Source organism: Zea mays, chromosome 4, assembly GCF_902167145.1.
Source record: "Zea mays cultivar B73 chromosome 4, Zm-B73-REFERENCE-NAM-5.0, whole genome shotgun sequence".
In the NCBI taxonomy this organism is placed as follows: Eukaryota; Viridiplantae; Streptophyta; class Magnoliopsida; order Poales; family Poaceae; genus Zea; species Zea mays.
In genome coordinates, this window is record NC_050099.1 from 103,942,225 (window position 1) to 103,960,124 (window position 17,900).

Here is a 17,900-nt window from a genome sequence, read left to right on the forward strand (position 1 = left end):
CGAAGCTGTGGCTCAAGGAGCTTCGGCTTGGATGGAAGACGAAACCGACCTAAGGGGGAAAAGACTACTTAGTCCTTGATAACTTGTATTGTAACTAAGAGTAAATGTCAGGGGTATGAATGTAATCTTATCCGGGCTGCGTCCCGCGCCTATAAATAGATGAACAGTAACGTCGTACTGTTCACGCTGGATGGTAATCTCTCTCTCTCTCGCGTCATCTTTGCATTCGTATCTTCTGGCGATCCAAAGGTACAATTGTATTATAAATATCACTAATGTTTATTATTATATGTGGATATGAATATAAATAAATTGTGAGGATATAATCATTATCTTTCATTCTTTAGTATTCTTTCACACTCTTATTCATATTTATAGTCATATTCATATTTACATAATGAAATGATGAAGCTGCGTCATTCATGACCTTCGTCTGAAGGCCATTATATCCAAAAGGAAATAATGCTTTGAAGGACAAAGGTCTTTAACCATTAACAATTGTATTGCCTTGTTCTTGATCTATAGCATTTGAGAACAAGTGACTAAATTGGCGCCCACCTCCGGTGAACTTGAACGACCGCCTTCGGTAAGCATCGACCTTCGTCATGCCGCCGAAGAAAACAACAGTGCTAGGGGCTGCCCTGCAGCCACTTGACACAAATCAGGAGACAATCTCCCTGCGAGAAGCTAGGAGCCAGAAGAGGAAAGCTACTAGGCCAACACCTCAGGAGGAGGAGCTGGACCAAGAGATCAGGGATTTGGAGGCCATCCACCGACAAGTGCAAAAGAAAAGGGAAAAGATGCTTCGACTCGCCGACCTTCAGAAAAAGATCGACGAAGCTGCTGAAGAAATGTGTCATCTTACTCAGGATGACCAAGACCGAAGGCCCCAACACAGGGAGCTTCGACAAGAAAGCCCAATCAATGATGATGAATGATATGGTGACTTTCACCATGGCAATTTTGCTTTTGATGATGCTTCTCCCTTGGCAGCAGAATTGCAGGCCACCCCATGGCCACTGTCATATAAGCCACCTAAGCTCCCCATGTATGATGGGCACTCATACCCGAAGCAATTTCTGATGAGTTGCGAAGCAACCATATCCTCATATGGGGGCAATATTGCGGTCATGGCAAAGTCCTTCGTCATGCCAGTCAGAAACGTGGCTCAAACTTGGTATTCCTCTCTTCGGCCAGGGACAATTACGTCATGGCAGAAGCTAAAGGATATGCTAGTTACCCGCTTTCAGGGTTTTCAAATGAAGTCGGTCACTGCCCAAGCTCTTTTTCAGTGTACCCAGGATCAGGAAGAGTATCTACAGGCGTACGTCCGAAGGTTTTTGCGGCTAAGAGCTCAAGCACCTACATTGCCCAATGAGATCGTCATTGAGGCCATGATCAAGGGGCTCCGACCAGGACCTACGGTGCAATACTTTGCAAGAAAGCCACCATAGACCTTGGAGAAGCTCCTACAGAAGATGGATGAATATATTCGAGCCGACAATGATTTTTGGCAAAGAAGAGAAGAAGCTTACAGATACTCTGAGATGGCTAGGGGCTTCAGAGGAAGATTCCACCCTAGGCATGTCAGATCGATCCATAATCCCAGTGCAAGCGACGATAGGGGGAACCATACCCAAGCGCAGCTGCATAGCTCTCAGTCATCAGGGGTGCAACAAAATTCTTTCAGGCCACCAGCTCCAAGGGGCAGAGGGGGAAGAAGCTTCGGAGGAAGATTTGGAAATCAGCCCAGGAAACTGTTTTGTTTATTCTGCGGAGAAGATAAGGGGCATAACACAAGGACGTGCCAAGTCATGATCCAGAAGCAGAAAGAAAATGCCGAAGCTGAAGCACGACAGAATTAGCCGAAGCAGGTCCTGCATACCGCTTCGTGCTACTCTCCCTACGTCCCGGGGTACATAGGCAATCAACAGGCTACGGCCTCTGTCGCTTCGGCAAGCCATTCCCAAGCTTACTGGGCCCAATTGCCACCGCCACCACCACTAGTGCCTGCCTTGGTCCGCAGTCAACAGCTAGAAGGGCACCACCACGCTCAGCAACAGCGCGACCTTCGAGAGGAGTCCAAAGCCCGCACAGTCAATAGCACTATGCCTGAATCAAAGCACATCTACTAGAGGCTACAGTGGTGCGGTCAAACAATATCCTAATCTAATATATCTTAAGTTTTTCTGCCTTTATATTTTCTTGCAAGAAAGACAATTTAGGAAGAATTAATATCCAATTTGATGTAATAATAATACTTTTGTTACATCATCGATTGTTGAAGTCGTCCCTAAGGGAGCGCAGAGTAAGTTTCGAAGCTACAAAGTCGTTCCAAAGGGAGTGCAGAGTAAGTTCCGAAGCTACAAAGTCGTTCCTAAGGGAGCGCGGAGTAAGTTCCAAAGCTCCAAAGTCATTCCTAAGGGAATGCAGGGCTAAGATACCACCTAAATAAAAGGTGAAGAAGCTCCAAAGTCGTTCCTAAGGGGATGCAGAGCTTAAATACCACCTAAGTCAGAGGTGAAGAAGCTCCAAAGTCGTTCCTAAGGGGATGCAGAGCTTAGCTCCAAAGTCGTTCCTAAGGGGATGCAGAGCTGAAATGACACCTAAGTAAAAGGTGAAGAGACTCCAAAGTCGTTCCTAAGGGGATGCAGAGTCTGGGTGTGTTCTCGTGTGGGTGTGTGTCTTCGGCATAGGCATCATGCTGCATCATATCATAACATCATTTCGCATAGCATTACATCATACATCATATCGCATCGGCAACAAAGTTGTGGAGGGGGAAGAAATTGAAAGGGAAATGTGCCCTTGGGCCATTTCTAAGTGTTTTGGTGATTTAGTGTCAAACACAAGTGCCTAAGTGACAAATGGTGGACAAAGTACAAATCAAGTATAAAGGTATGTTTCTCAGACTTAGTACATTGTTTTAGTGACTAATGTATTGTGTCTAAGTGCTGGAAACAGGAGAAATCGAATTGGAGAAGAGATGGCCTTGTTCAGCCAAAGCCAGCTCTGTCTGGGTGCACCGGACTATCCGGTGGTGCATCGGACAGTGTCCGGTGCGCCAGGCTGGCTCAGGCGAACTTGCTGCTCTCGGGAAGGAATTAATGGCGTACGGCTATAATTCACCGAACTGTCCGGTGAGCCAACGGTCGGCCGGGCCAACGGTCGGCTGCGCGATCCACGCGCGACACGTGGCCGAGCCAACGGTTGGGAGGGGACACCGGACTGTCCGGTGTGCACCGGACAGTGTCCGGTGTGCCAACGGCTCCAAGGCTGCCAACGGTCAGCTTCGCCAGATAAGGAAGGAAATCCGCACCGGACAGTGTCCGGTGCGCCAGGCGACAGAAGGCAAGAATTGCCTTCCCGAATTGCTCTCAACGGCTCCTAGCTGCCTTGGGGCTATAAAAGGGACCCCTAGGCGCATGGAGGAGAATACCAAGCATTCCTTTAGCACTCTTGATCACTCACACTCCATTCTTGCGCACTTGTTCGACATTCTAGTGATTTGAGCTCCGTTCTAGTGTGCTAGTCTTTTGAGCTTAAGTCTGGGTCTTGTGTGTGCGTATTTGCTGTGATCTTTGTGTCTTGTGTGAGTTGCTAATCCCTCCCTTACTCCGTGCTCCTTTGTGAACATCTTTGTAAGGGCGAGAGACTCCAAGTTGTGGAGATTCCTCGTGAACAGGATATAGAAAAGAAAAGCAAACACCGTGGTATTCAAGTGGGTCTTTGGACCGCTTGAGTGGGGTTGATTGCAACCCTCGTCCGTTGGGACACCACAACGTGGAAGTAGGCAAGTGTTGTACTTGGCCGAACCACGGGATAAACCACTGTGTCTACCTGTGTTGATTCTCTTGTGGTTATTGTGTTTCGCTAAGACTCTTCTATAACCACTTGGCAATACTGTGCTAACGCTTAACCAAGTTTTTTTGTGGCATTAAGTTCAAGTTTTACAGGATCACCTATTCACCCCCCCCCCCTCTAGGTGCTCTCAATTGGTATCGAAGCCGTTCTCTTCAAGAAAGGGACTAACCGCCCGAAGAGATGGATCCTAAGGGGAAGGGAATCATGATCAATGATAAGGAGGAGTCCTTAGTCAACGAGCCAAAGGATGACAAGCCTACCGACTCGGACTCGGGCCACAAACGAAAGGATGGGAAGAAGAAGAAGACAAGGCGCATCAAGGAGATCGTCTACTACGACGACAGCGACGAGTCCACTTCTTCCCAAAAGGACAACGACTATGAGAGAAGGAAACCGGTTAATTCGAACTTTTCTTTTGACTACTCTCGTATTCCGCAAAGTACAAATGCTCATTTGCTCTCCATTCCACTTGGCAAACCTCCTCACTTTGATGGAGAGGACTACGGATTTTGGAGCCACAAAATGCGTAGTCACCTGTTCTCTCTCCATCCGAGCATATGGGAGATTGTGGAAAGTGGAATGAAATTTGATAGCTCGGATAGTCCTATGTTTATCAATGAACAGGTTCATAGAAATGCACAAGCTACTACTGTGTTGTTAGCCTCTTTGTGCAGGGACGAGTATCATAAGGTGAGCGGCTTGGACAATGCCAAGCAGATCTGGGACACCCTCAGGATCTCACATGAGGGTAACGACGTCACCTTACTCACCAAAATGGAGTTGGTGGAGGGCGAGCTTGGAAGATTCGCAATGATCAGGGGAGAGGAGCCAACCCAAACATAAAATCGGCTCAAGACCCTCATCAACAAGATAAGGAGCTACGGAAGCACACGATGGACAGACCACGACGTTGTTCGTCTAATGCTAAGGTCCTTTACTGTACTTGATCCACATTTGGTGAACAATATCCGTGAAAATCCTAGGTACACCAAGATGTCGCCCGAAGAAGTTCTTGGGAAATTTGTAAGCGGGCGAATGATGATCAAGGAGGCGAGATATGTCGACGACGCGTTGAACGGTCCAATCCATGAGCCTCAACCCATTGCTCTCAAGGCAACGAGGAGCAAGGAGGCGCTACCTAGCAAGGTGGCGCAAGTCGAGGCGGTCGGGCTCAATGATGAAGAGATGGCCCTCATCATCAAGCGCTTCAAGACAGCGCTAAAGGGTCGCAAGGGGCAGCCAAGCAAGACCAAGACAAAGGGGAAGCGCTCATGCTTCAAATGTGGTAAGGTTGGTCATTTTATTGGTAACTGTCCCGACAATGATAGTGACCAGGAACAAGGGAACAAGAGGGAGAAGAAGAAGAACTATAAGAAGGCAAAAGGCGAGGCACATCTTGGCAAGGAGTGGGACTCGGATTGTTCGTCGTCCGACTCTGACAACGAAGGACTCGCCGCCACTGCCTTCAACAAGTCATCCCTCTTCCCCAACGAGCGTCACACTTGCCTTATGGCAAGGGAAAAGAAGGTAAGCGCTCGTAACACTAGTACTTATGCTTCTTCAAGTGAGGATGAGTCTAGTGATGATGATGAAATAGATTGTTCATGTTTATTCAAGGGGAGAATTGGCTGTGTACCATTAAAAGAACACATGTTTGGCAATGTACCATTAAAAGATCCCTTCTTTGCTGTATACCATTAAAAGATTGCATTCTTTTGAGGCTCACCACATCCGTTAAGTCATAGTTAAATAGGACACAAATGCCCTTGCCCCTTCCAACATAGAATATAACAGATCAAAGAGGCCATAAACACATTAAAATATGATATAATACTAATTTTGTCCGTGCATAACGACTTGGCATAAGACTACAAGCTGTACATAGTTCACAGAGACCCTAGTTCACATGGTAACTAGACAAATGCCCAAAAGCTAGCCATGGAGCATGCCATAAACTAAGTTACAGTACATGCTAACATTGCACTAATACAACTAATCAATGATAAGCCTGCGGTTGATTCCTCTAGGTGAGATAAATGTCATCCTTCTTGTTGTCACACCCGGACTGGTTGGAGACAGGGACGCCATCCTCCTTGTGGTAACACATGGACTTGCTCTTGCCGGGAAGAGGGACGCCATCCTTCTTGTCGTAACACCTGGGCTTGAAGTTAGTTTTGGATCAACATCAATGTTTGATGGCTCAGCAATCTTTTCCATGATCTTCTCTCTAATTTTATCCATCAGATCAACAACTGGAAGGTCTTTGTAATCCTTAATCCAATTGTTAAAGCATTCAGAGATGTTGTTATTGACATAATCAACTTTGCACTTTTTAGAGAATTTTGATCTGCTCCAAATCAATTTGTGATGCTTGTTTAACCAAGGGATTGCTTTAGGAGCAGCAACTGTAATATTTTCCACAAGGTAATCATGCCTACGAGTTGTACATGCCCATGCACAAGGCCACATAAACTTCAGCCTTTTCCACTCGCAACTAACATCTTTGCACCTTGCTCTGTACCTCTCTCTATCACTATGTACAATCTTTGTCTCAAATTCATTTTTTATGGAATATGTCCTAATTGTTTCAAGAAATTCAGCCTTGTCTTCAAATGTGTCTCCCTCTTTGATTACTGGATTCTCATGGTCATATGTTGTATGGGGCACAACATAATCATCTACCAAACCAGCCTCATCATCAGGGACACTTTCTAAATCAAATTCTGGAATAGCCCTTGCCCTCCTTCTTGTCTGAACATCCACTGGATTCACTGGTTGAACATTTTTACCATCAACAAATTTGAAGTATCTCCATTCTTCATTTGCTCCTATCGGCTCATCTCCATCAGGATCACACCCAGCTGTCATAAAGTGTTCTTTTTCCTCTTCTTGAGCCACTGGTGCCCCTGCAGTTGTTTGACCATATTCAGGCACTTCTCTCCATTCTGGTTGCTTGTCCATGTCTTCATGCATACCCTCCTCTCCATTGTCTGTTGTGCCAATCACCTCATCTACATGCATCTCTTCATAGACAATATTGTCTACATCCATCTCCTTGCCCACCGGATATGTTGTAGCTAGCATCTCCTTGCCCACCACATCGGTCACAACATGCAGCGTCTCCTCTCCCTCCTTACATCTTCCCATTGTCATAAATAACTTCACCAGATCGAATGAACTTACCAGGTCACTAAGCTGAGCATCTGAAGTCAACTTACATTGCCATTTGTCACCCTTTTCAACAACCCAAAAAATTGGCTTTTGGCAGCTACCCCATTTGAAATATGAATCCACATCTTTCTCTAAATCAATAAGTGTATAGTGTTCTGGATTCACAACCAAATTTATTGTTCTGCCCCGATTGTACACCTTTTTACCATCAAGAACGGCGAAATAAGAGTTGACGGTAACATCTATTTTATGCGGGTTCTTTTAATTATCCCTGAAATAGAGACCGAACACAAACGGAACAAAGAAAAATTTTTAAGGACCAATCAACAAGATAGATCCCATTAATTCACTTCAGACAACCATAAGCTTGTACTCGTACATGAAAATACCCAAAAAAAATTAGAACAATTTTTAGAATGCGAGAGGAGATTACCCTTCTGAAACACATGCAGGATCCATCCCAGCTCAAATCCCCAACCAATTTCAGATTAATGAGCACTACAAAAAATTCCCCAAAAATTAGGGTTAGAATATGAACTTACAGTATGGGAGAGGAAAGGGAGGGGAGGGGAGATGAGAGGGGTGCTCACCATGGAGTGAAGGAGAGGGCGAAGGAGCTGGAGCCACTAGCAGAGAGCACACTGTCGGGAGGGTCGCCGGGAAGCTCCGCGAGCGGCTGCTTTGCTTGTGCCTGGGAGGAGCGGACTCCTGGGCTGGGAGCGTACGTGAGGTTGAGAACGAGCAGGCTTACTAGTTTACTAAGGCAAGGGGCAAAAGAGCCATTTCATAACTCATTTTTAGGCAAAGAAAAATAAAACCGTTAGTATTCCCTAACGAAGGTGACGGAATGCTATAAACCTTCAACGTTGTAACCTTTCAGTGGTACAAAGCAAAGAAGAAATCTTTTAATGGTACATTGCCAAACATGTGTTCTTCTAATGGTACACAACCAATTCTCCCTTATTCAAGGGTCTAGATAGAACCAAGGTGGATAAAATAAATGAATTGATTGATGCTTTGAATGATAAGAATAGATTGCTAGAAAAGCAAGAGGATCTCTTATATGATGAACATGATAAGTTTGTAGAAGCTCAAAAATCCCTTGCTTTAGAAATAAAGAGGAATGAAATGCTTTCTTGTGAATTGTCTACATGCCATGACTCTATTTCTAGTTTAAAAAGCATAAACGATGACTTGAATGCTAAGTTAGAAATAGCTAATAAATCAACATCTTGTGTAGAACATGTTGTGGTTTGCACTAGGTGTAAAGATTTTAATGTTGATGCTTGTAGTGAACACCTAGTTTCAATTTCTAAATTGAATGATGAAGTGGCTAGTCTTAATGCCCAACTTAAGACTAGCAAAAACGAATTTGATAAGTTAAAATTTGCAAGGGATGCCTACACGATTGGTAGACACCCCTCAATTAAGGATGGACTTGGTTTCAAGAGAGAAGCCAAGAACTTAACAAGCCATAAGGCTCCCATCCCCGCCAAGGAGAAAGGGAAGGCCCCTATGGCTAGTAGTGCTAAAAAGAACCATGCTTTTATGTATCATGATAGGAGACATGCTAGAAATGCAAATAGAAGTTATGATGCTTTTGATTCACATGTTTATGATTCATATGCTATGTTTGCTTCCAGTTCTTCCTGTATGCATGGTAGAAATGTGCCTAGGAGAAATGGTGTTAATGTTCCTAGGAAAATTAATGAACCTTCTACCATATATCATGCTTTAAATGCTTCTTTTGCCATTTGTAGAAAGGATAGGAAGATAGTTGCTAGGAAATTAGGGGCAAGATGCAAAGGAGATAAAACTTGCATTTGGGACCCTAAAACCATTGTGACTAACCTTGTAGGACCCAACAAGAGTTGGGTACCTAAAACCCAAGCCTAAATTTGCCTTGCAGGTTTATGCATCCGGGGGTTCAAGCTGGATTATCGACAGCGGATGCACAAACCACATGACGGGGGAGAAGAAGATGTTCACCTCCTACGTCAAGAACAAGGATCCCCAAGATTCAATCATATTCGGTGATGGGAATCAAGGCAAGGTGAAAGGCTTAGGCAAAATTGCAATCTCAAATGAGCACTCTATTTCTAATGTGTTTTTAGTTGAGTCTCTTGGATATAATTTACTATCTGTTAGTCAATTATGCAATATGGGATATAACTGTTTATTCACTAATGTAGATGTGTCTGTCTTTAGAAGAAGTGATGGTTCGCTAGCTTTTAAGGGTGTATTAGACGGCAAACTTTACTTAGTTGATTTTGCAAAAGAGGAGGACGGTCTAGATGCATGCTTAATTGCTAAGACTAGCATGGGCTGGCTGTGGCATCGCCGTTTAGCACATGTGGGGATGAAGAACCTTCACAAGCTTCTAAAGGGAGAACACGTGATAGGTTTAACTAATGTGCAATTCGAAAAAGATAGACCTTGTGCAGCTTGTCAAGCAGGCAAACAGGTGGGAAGCTCTCATCACACCAAAAATGTGATGACCACATCAAGACCTTTGGAGATGCTTCACATGGACCTCTTCGGACCCGTCGCCTATCTAAGTATAGGAGGAAGTAAGTATGGTCTTGTTATAGTTGATGACTTTTCCCGCTTCACTTGGGTATTCTTTTTGCAAGATAAATCTGAAACCCAAGGGACCCTCAAGCGCTTCCTAAGGAGAGCTCAAAACGAGTTTGATCTCAAGGTGAAAAAGATTAGGAGCGACAATGGGTCCGAGTTCAAGAACCTTCAAGTGGAGGAGTACCTTGAGGAGGAAGGGATCAAGCACGAGTTCTCTGCTCCCTACACACCACAGCAAAATGGTGTGGTAGAGAGGAAGAACAGGACGCTAATTGACATGGCGAGGACGATGCTTGGAGAGTTCAAGACCCCCGAGCGCTTTTGGTCGGAAGCCGTGAACACGGCTTGCCACGCCATCAATAGGGTCTATCTTCATCGCCTCCCCAGGAAGACGTCGTATGAGCTACTAACCAAGAGCAAGTTGTTGATTTTGATGATGTAGATGAAGAAGAAGTTCCAACGACCGCAATACGCACCATGGCGATTGGAGATGTGCGGCCACAGGAACAAGATGAGCAAGATCAACCTTCTTCCTCAACAATGGTGCAACCCCCAACTCAAGATGATGAACAGGAGGCGTGTGATCAAGGGGGAGCACAAGATGATCATGTAATGGAGGAAGAAGCACAACCGGCACCTCCAACCCAAGTTCGAGCAATGATTCAAAGGGATCATCCCGTCGACCAAATTTTGGGTGATATTAGCAAGGGAGTAACTACTCGATCTCGATTAGTTAATTTTTGTGAGCATTACTCCTTTGTCTCTTCTATTGAGCCTTTCAGGGTAGAAGAGGCCTTGCTAGTTCCGGACTGGGTGTTGGCCATGCAGGAGGAGCTCAACAACTTCAAAAGAAATGAAGTTTGGACACTGGTGCCTCGTCCCAAGCAAAATGTTGTGGGAACCAAGTGGGTGTTCCGCAACAAACAAGACGAGCACGGGGTGGTGACAAGGAACAAGGCACGACTTGTGGCAAAAGGTTATGCCCAAGTCGCAGGTTTGGACTTTGAGGAGACTTTTGCTCCTGTGGCTAGGCTAGAGTCCATTCGTATCTTGCTAGCATATGCCGCTCACCATTCCTTCAGGTTGTTCCAAATGGATGTGAAGAGCGCTTTCCTCAACGGGCCAATCAAGGAGGAGGTGTACGTGGAGCAACCCCCTGGCTTCGAGGATGAACGGTACCCCGACCACGTGTGTAAGCTCTCTAAGGCGCTCTATGGACTTAAGCAAGCCCCAAGAGCATGGTATGAATGCCTTAGAGACTTATTAACTACTAATGCTTTCAAGGATGGGAAAGCCGATCCAACTCTTTTTACTAAGACTTGTGATGGTGATCTTTTTGTGTGCCAAATTTATGTCGATGACATAATATTTGGTTCTACTAACCAAAAGTCTTGTGAAGAGTTTAGCAGGGTGATGACTCAGAAATTCGAGATGTCGATGATGGGCGAGTTAAGCTACTTCCTTGGGTTCCAAGTGAGGCAACTCAAGGATGGAACCTTCATCTCCCAAACGAAGTACACACAAGATTTGATCAAGAGGTTTGGGATGAAGGACGCCAAGCCCGCAAAGACTCCGATGGGAACCGACGGACACACCGACCTCAACAAAGGAGGTAAGTCCGTTGATCAAAAAGCATACCGGTCTATGATAGGGTCTTTACTTTATCTATGTGCTAGTAGACCGGATATTATGCTTAGCGTATGCATGTGTGCTAGATTTCAATCCGATCCTAAGGAGTGTCACTTAGTGGTTGTGAAGCGAATTCTTAGATATTTAGTCGCTACGCCTTGTTTCGGGATCTAGTATCCAAAGGGGTCTACCTTTGACTTGATTGGATATTCAGACTCCGACTATGCTGGATGTAAGGTCGATAGGAAGAGTACATCGGGGACGTGCCAATTCTTAGGAAAGTCCCTGGTGTCATGGAGTTCTAAGAAACAAACCTTTGTTGCCCTATCCACCGCTGAGGCCGAGTACGTTGCCGCAGGACAGTGTTGCGCGCAACTACTTTGGATGAGGCAAACCCTTAGGGACTTTGGCTACAATCTAAGCAAAGTCCCACTCCTATGTGATAATGAGAGTGCTATCCGCATGGCGGATAATCCTATTGAACACAGCCGCACAAAGCACATTGACATCCGCCATCACTTTTTGAGAGACAACCAGCAAAAGGGAGATATCGAAGTGTTTCATGTTAGCTCCGAGAACCAGCTAGCCGATATCTTTACCAAGCCTTTAGATGAGCAGACCTTTTGCAAGTTGCGTAGTGAGCTCAATGTCTTAGATTCGCGGAACTTGGATTGATTTATAGCATACATGTGTTTATGCCTTTGATCATGTTCCTTTTGCATTGTGTTGTTTATTTATGGTGCTCAAGTTGTACATGCACTCCCCGGACCTCACAAGTCCTTTGCAAGTGATGCACAAATTTAGGGGGAGATGTGCTACAACTTGACCCTTTGAGACTAACTGTGTGCTTGAGTTTGCCTGATTTAGTCTCGAAGGTGGATTGAAAGGGAAAAGGTGGACTTGGACCATGCAAGACTTCCACTGCACTCCGATGAAAGAGTAACTTCTTCCAAGTTCATCTTTATGATCTTATTGCCTCTTTACTCTTAGTTGAAGATTTTGGTGAGGCAATGGGGTTAAAGGGCCAAAATTGATCCCGTTTTGGTGCTTGATGCCAAAGGGGGAGAAAATAAGGTCAAAGCAATAAATGGATCAGCTACCACTTTTGAATTTTGAAAATAGTAGAGTTAGAGTTTTTGTTTGTCAAAATACTCTTATTTGCCTCTTATTGTCAAAAGTTGGTCTCTTGTGGGGAGAAGGTTTAATTATGGCAAAAAGGGGGAGTTTTTGAAATCGTTGATCAATTTCTCGTGGAACAACTCTTGCTATGTCTCAACAAGGGCTTTTGACTTAGAGATAGGAAGTTGAGGTTGATTTGCAAAAACAAACCAAGTGGTGGCAAAGAATGATCCATATATGCGAAATTTGATTCAAAACAAATTTGAGTTCTTATTTGAGTTGATTTTGTATGTGTTCTACTTGCTTTATGTTGTGTTGGCATAAATCACCAAAAAGGGGGAGATTGAAAGGGAAATGTGCCCTTGGGCCATTTCTAAGTGTTTTGGTGATTTAGTGTCAAACACAAGTGCCTAAGTGACAAATGGTGGACAAAGTACAAATCAAGTATAAAGGTATGTTTCTCAGACTTAGTACATTGTTTTAGTGACTAATGTATTGTGTCTAAGTGCTGGAAACAGGAGAAATCGAATTGGAGAAGAGATGGCCTTGTTCAGCCAAAGCCAGCTCTGTCTGGGTGCACCGGACTGTCCGGTGGTGCACCGGACAGTGTCCGGTGCGCCAGGCTGGCTTAGGCGAACTTGCTGCTCTCGGGAAGGAATTAACGGCGTACGGCTATAATTCACCGGACTGTCTGGTGTGCACCGGACTGTCCGGTGAGCCAACGGTCGGCTGCGCGATCCGTGCGCGACATGTGGCCGAGCCAACGGTCGGGAGGGGACACCGGACTGTCCGGTGTGCACCGGACAGTGTCCAATGCGCCAACGGCTCCAAGGCTGCCAACGGTCGGCTTCGCCAGATAAGGAAGGAAATCTGCACCGGACTGTCCGGTGGTGCACCGGACTGTCCGGTGCGCCAGGCGACAGAAGGCAAGAATTGCCTTCCCGGATTGCTCTCAACGGCTCCTAGCTGCCTTGGGGTATAAAAGGGACCCCTAGGCGCATGGAGGAGAACACCAAGCATTCCTTGAGCACTCTTGATCACTCACACTCCATTCTTGCGCACTTGTTCGACATTCTAGTGATTTGAGCTCCGTTCTAGTGTGCTAGTCTTTTGAGCTTAAGTCTGGGTCTTGTGTGTGCGTATTTGTTGTGATCTTTGTGTCTTGTGTGAGTTGCTAATCCCTCCCTTACTCTGTGCTTCTTTGTGAACATCTTTGTAAGGGCGAGAGACTCCAAGTTGTGGAGATTCCTCGCGAACAGGATATAGAAAAGAAAAGCAAACACCGTGGTATTCAAGTGGGTCTTTGGACCGCTTGAGAGGGGTTGATTGCAACCCTCGTCTGTTGGGACGCCACAACGTGGAAGTAGGCAAGTGTTGTACTTGGCCGAACCACAGGATAAACAATTGTGTCTATATGTGTTGATTCTCTTGTGGTTATTGTGTTTCGCTAAGACTCTTCTATAGCCACTTGGCAATACTGTGCTAACGCTTAACCAAGTTTTTTTGTGGCATTAAGTTCAAGTTTTACAGGATCACCTATTCACCCCCCTCTAGGTGCTCTCAGAAATGCTCCTCTCAAAATATTTGATGAATTATGGAACAATGTGCTGAAGCACAAAGTACACTTTCGGCAGATTTAATTGTACACAACAGGACAACCTTCGTCAGCAATGCTATTATACAACACTCATGGCAAAAGTACAAAGTATTCAATCAATAGAGGTGTTAATTTTTCTTCGCGAAACATGAAAAGAAGGGAAGGTGTTTTTTCATCGAAGGCTCAAAAACGGTATGTACATAGATTTAATGCATCGCAAATAAATATATTACATTAATATATGTAACACCCTGAATTTGGGGGTATAAAATTTCTTTCTAATTATCACCCAAATTCATGTGTTACTCTTCTCTCACTAGTTTCTATCTATCTCTAGATTATCTCTCTCTCTCTTCCTTTTAAGTAGAATTAGCTTAAGCTAGTGGAAGTTAATTATTTATTTTTGCCAAAACACTATGGGTCATGACATGTTGCATCATGTTGAGCTTAAAATATTCTTTGAAGTGTTGCACATGTTTGAATTTATTTGAATTTGAAACCTAATTTGAATTTGGAATTGAAAACCCTATAGAAAAGAAATAGAAAAGGAATTAGAAAATCCAGAGAAAAAGAAAAAGGAAATGCAGCCCAGCGGGCCCAACTCGGCCCAGCCAGGCCACGCGCCCGTGCGCCCGCGCCGCCTGACAGGCAGACCCCGCCTGTCAGCGGCAGTTCTCCCTCACGCGCGCCCTCCCTCTCGCTCATTGCCCAGAGGGGCCGACCCGTCGGCGCCAGCTTCTTCGCTCACGCGCTCCTTCTCTCTCTCTGTCTCGCGGGCCCGGTTCGCCAGTTGCTGAGCCGTTGCCCCGAGCGCCCCTCTCTTCTCTCTCTGCGCTGTGGACCTTCCTTGTCAGTTTCTCCCTCCCCGCTCTCACCGTGGACCGGCGAGTGCGCACTCACGCACGTCACCGGATTTCTTGGCCACGACGCCTGCCCACGCGCCCAGCTCCCTTTTTAGAGCCCTGCCAGTGCCCCACGCTCGCCCCCTCCTCATTTCGCGTAGCTCCACCCTCTCTCGCGCTCTACCCACGCCGCCAGCCACCGCTAGAGACCCGCGCCCGCATTCCCGACCATCCAGCTCACCGGAGACCGCGCCAGACCTCCCCGAGTTCTGCCCCGAGGTGAGACTCCCGCCCCCATGCTTGTTTTACTTTATTTGCGCCTGCTCGCCGTGCCCGCATGGTGTCCGGCCATCCCAACCTCGTCCAGTGCCTGGGCTTTGGCCCAGGGTGTTCCCCCACCTCTACTGGAACTAGCCTGAGCCCTATCACGGCCGGTTGCCCCCTCTGGCGGCCGGGATTCCTCACCGGAGTTACTCCGGCCCGCCCGAGACCTTCCCTCCACCGTTCTCCCCTCTCTACCCTCGGATTCGTGGCCTCTTCCACGCCATTGAGTTCGTCGTGGTGTTCTCTCCCTCTCTGCCCAACTCCGGCGACCCCGAAGCCACCCTAGCTCACGCCTACCTCAACTCTGGTGACCTCACAGCCGCGGAGAGGAGCAACGCCGCTCGTAGCCGTTCACCCCTCCCCGGTCTGATCCCCTCCGACTGATCCTGATCGCACGGCCCAGATCGTGGGATATCACTTCGCGCACGCGCGCCCTGCGCCCCTGGCCCGCCTGTCAGTGCTCGCCCACCCGCGTGCGCACGCCCTCGGCCGCAGATTTAATCTCAGCCGTTGGTTTTAGATCTGACGGTTGGAATCACCTGATACCCCTTCGCGTGGCTGTTTTACTAAAGAGACACTCGGTTTGTTGGAAATAAACCTGTCGTCCCTAGTTTTTGTGCGCAGGCTCCTGTAATCTTGCAGATATAACCCTGGACTTTTAAATACTCACAGAATTAGACCTAATTTCATATTTTGAATTCCCAAACTTGTTTATTTCATATCTTTTGCATATGAACTCCAAATTTAGTGATTCAAATTGCAAAATATTCATAGGATTATTCTCTGTTTAAATAAAATAGTCCCATTTACTGTCTGCACATTCTAATTTTTGTGGTTAAGTAGGAACTAATGTAGGTATAGATTATTTATTTAGTAAAATAAATAAAAGGAGAACCCTAGAGAATTAAGCATGTGTAATCTTGTGAAGATTAATAAGGTGTAATTACATGAAATCATCTCTATTCTAATTTTTAGGTCACAATAAAATAAATTAAACTATGTTATGTAATTGTGAATAACAATTAGAGGAATAATAATCTATTTCCAAATGAAGTTAATTTATGTTATGCTTTGAACTCATTGTCCCTTATGTAGTATTGTGTCCTTTTAAGATGCATTCCTATGTTTGTACATGTTTGGTGTGTTGTTTATTTGTACTTTCCAAGTGTATTGAATGCATGCTCGCTCTATTTAGACAACGAGCAGTCCGAGGTTCCTGAGTGTGTTGTTGGAGACCTCCCTGAGAAAAAACCTGGTGAAGGCAAGTGTCCTCTGACCTATTATGTCTTACATACTTTATGATTCACTGTCCCGCATTACATTATCTAAACCTAAGGATTTACTAGTTTGTACTTACTTATCCTTGTTTACCTCTTGGGTTATCATGGTTAGCATTTTGCTATTGCCTTAACTTTAATCAATGAACATGATGTGAACATTTATGATATGATATTGTTATCCTGATTATGTTGATGATCTTATGATACTCTAGGGGGCTCAGGCCTTTTTCCTGAGTACCTCTCCATAAGGACCTGTTCGTGGAGTGACCACCCGGGATAACAGTGCAACCATGAGGGTGGAATGGGACGCCCTTAGCTGATTAATTAGATGAACCTAGGGTGTAGTTAGTTTTGCTGAAGGGCCGTCAATGGGGGGCGGGGTGTAGTGCTCGCTCGGCCAAGGTTGGGGTGCAGAGGTTCATTCGATTTGGTTTTGTTAGTCACCCACCTTGGGCCGGTGTACTGAGTTTGTACGACTGGCGAAACCTAACGAGCAGCTATGCACCAGGGGAGTCTTTGTAAAGGCTACATAGTGAAACCTTGCCGACTAACCTTGGTAGTGTTTGAGGGTTTGATCGACCCGAGGCATAAAGGGATCACGACTTGTGGGTAAAGTGTGCAACCTCTGCAGAGTATAAGAAACTGGTAAATCAACCGAGCTCACGGTTAAGAGCAGCCTTGGGATCCTCTTTGATTAGAAGAACTTTGGATACTTTTATGATGATGGTTAATAATGATGTTATAAATTCTGATCTCTGGTATTTCCTCTTTTGAGGGGGTACTTCTGGATAGTAACTGGATTTATCACTAAAACCTAGCTCTACTAACAACAATAAATATTTGACCAACTAAAAGCAACTGCTTAACATCAACTCCATATACAGCTAGTCCACTTTAGCCAAACGGGACATTTGCTGAGTACGTTGATGTGTACTCACCCTTGCTTTACAAACCACCCCACCCCAGGTTGTCCCCACTACACTCAGTGCTCAGGAGGTGATGCTGGCAACATGGATGACTGCGAGGAGTTTCAGGACTACGACGAGTTCTAGTTCTTTCTTAGTAGCAAACCCCCAGTCAGCTGCATGTGTAGGCTTAGCTTCTACATTTCATATTTCCGCACTTTGATAGTTATGTTAAAGACAATGGTTATGTAATAGACTCTATGGATGTCTTGGACATCTTGATGTAATTAAGTACCTTTCCGCTATTTATTTCAAGCATTGTGTGATGATGTCCAATTAGGTAATCGCTGTGTACGTGAGTTTCTGATCCTGGCACGTACATGGTTCACATTCGGTTTACCTTCTAAAACCGGGTGTGACATAAGTGGTATCAAAGTCTTGCTGACTGTAGGACCGCTAACCTAGACTAGAATGGTCGCCCTAAGGACTATAGACCCCTACTCTTACCTTGCCTTAGAGTTCTTTCAAAAGTTGGTCATCTTGACCAACTCTATGTTATCTACTTATCTCAAAAAGTTTTGTCTCACTTTTC